The sequence below is a fragment of the Triticum dicoccoides genome, chromosome 7B, assembly GCF_002162155.2.
Source record: "Triticum dicoccoides isolate Atlit2015 ecotype Zavitan chromosome 7B, WEW_v2.0, whole genome shotgun sequence".
Taxonomy (NCBI): Eukaryota; Viridiplantae; Streptophyta; class Magnoliopsida; order Poales; family Poaceae; genus Triticum; species Triticum dicoccoides.
The window spans coordinates 667,656,821-667,659,223 of NC_041393.1; positions in this window are offsets into that span (position 1 = coordinate 667,656,821).

A 2,403-nucleotide genomic window follows, 5' to 3' on the forward strand; every position below is an offset into this window, starting at 1 on the left:
AATTGTTCACAATTTTCAAAATTTGTCCGTGCTTCAATTTTTTCTGGAGTTTCAAAAAATGTTGGTGTTTTCAAATACAGTTTGGGAGATTCAAAGAGTTCCCTTTTTTCAAAATTGTTCGCGTATCTATAAACTGTTTTGCCATTCAAAAAATGTTCTAGTTTTCTTTAAAATGTTCATATTTTCAGTTTTTTGGGGGGAGTTCAAAAATTGTTTCCGTTTCCATCACCAGAAATTTTTCACAATTTTCAAAATTTGTTCGTGCTTCAATTTTTGTTCTGGAGTTTCAAAAAATGTTGGTGTTTTCAAATTTTGTTCGGGAGATTCAAAAAATTCAATTTTTTGGGAGTAGGTTAAAAATTGTTTCCATTTCCAAAAAATGTTTGAGTTTTTTTTTTAAATACACAATTTCAAAAAGTGTTTGCGATTTCATACATCACTTTTTCATGGCGGTGCCCGGAGGGCCATGCTACCTTCCGAACGCGTTGATGTCTGATGGCACACTCCTCCTTCGCCTTCAACAGCTAATGGCCGCGGCACCAAGGCCGGCGGCGGCACTAACGACTTCTCCGGCTCCGCCATGCTCGTCACCGAAGAAAGATCCCTATAAGCCAGGTTGTTGGGCTAAGGCCTGCGAGTTATATCGACCTAATAACTGCCGCATGCTTTGACAAATGGCCCATGAATACTTATATCAAACTAAATGGCCCAATGCTCACTCTGGCCCATTCAAATAGCAGGCGGGGATTCTGAATTATATGTCTTGCCTTCGAACGAATTTGGGTTGTGTTTTTGCAAATTCAACATGACCATTATAACTTTTTTGTTTCATGTCTTTTTTTAATCCGCAGGTTACAATGATTGGCGGTATGTATGCAGTGATCCGTAGAGAAACTGAAAGGATCTCCAAGACCATCGTGCAATGGAATGAGCCCCACACGCACTGTGGGAGCTACAGCCAAGCAAAACTGTGCTATGGCCCGCCCAGATGTAGTGAAAATACACTAGCATAAGAGAGAAAATGGGGCATCAGAGTAAAATATTTGGACTTTCCTTCAATTCGGCCCGCCCAACTTCTTGTGTGTAGCTCCGCCACTGCCCACACGTCTTCTGCATGATGTAAATGAATCATTTTCCGGTTGTTTGGACGCCCTAAAATGTTGTGTGCACATGGACATTTGGGCAGGATTACTCTGCTATGACCCAGAAAAAACAAAGTATCGTATTTTGTCAAGAAGGCACACAAATTTATAATATTTAACCATATGTTTATTGTTAGATCTATCGAGCAACACCAATTTAGTACTTCCTTCATGTTTGAAAAGAAGTTTTGTAGGAGTTATTGTTTTCAGAAGTCAAACGGTGCAAAGTTTAACCAAGTTTGTAAAAAATCTTTGAAAATGACATCTTTCTGGTCTCTTTTAGACTGGCTGAGATCTTTGTAACTGTTTCTATTTTTGGTGGTGCTGTCCTTCTTTGTATACTTCATGAAAGTTCTTTTTCCCCTGTCCTTGTAAATATTATCCTATTTTTAAATAAAAGGAAATTACAGTAGGGGCTTCCCCTGCGGTTTCATAGCTAAAACTGTTTATAGAAAATAAACAATCATTAAATACACAATAAAACATATTCTTGTATTGTATCTATCTACTATTATGGTTATTGACAGTTTTTTTTACTTAAGACAAGATTTGTTGGCCTTCTTTCCAAGCATGGGGAGTAGTGAATTTTTCAAACAATATCATGTTTTTATTTTTATTTAGAAAAATGAAGCTCCAATGGATCAAGTTCACTAGCTTTGTCTTAGAAACATGATAACGGTACAATGAAATTCTACAAACTTATCACAACCGGAAGAGAGCGTTGGCACATCAATTCATTTGAACCGATTCTGCACAATTTATCGCAATCAAAGGATAATCTCGGCACACCAATATTATTTAAACCGTGTCTCTGACAAACTCAATCGTGTTTTCACAGGTAAAATTGTTGCCATGGTCGCAAAACTTCATGGTCATGGTGCTCTCATTGTGAACCAAAGAAAGTTTTTTCTCTTTTTAGAGTGACTTTATTTCATTAGAGAAAATAGTGATATGTTCATGAGTTTTAAAATAAGCTCACAAATATGAGTATAATTACATTGTCATATTAGCAAAAGGTGTTGTGTAACGGCACATTCAAAAATGTGTTTATTTTATGACATATCATCAAAAATATTGTTTGTCTATAGTTATTGTATTTAATTGTTCTTTCTTAGTATTTTTTCTCCTTGATTCTTTTTTTTTGAACATCAGTACAGACACAAGCGCTCATATACACGCGCATATACTCACCCCTATGAACGCACACACGCACACCCTACCCTTATGAGCACCTCCGAAAGACTGAGCCGACATATCATCT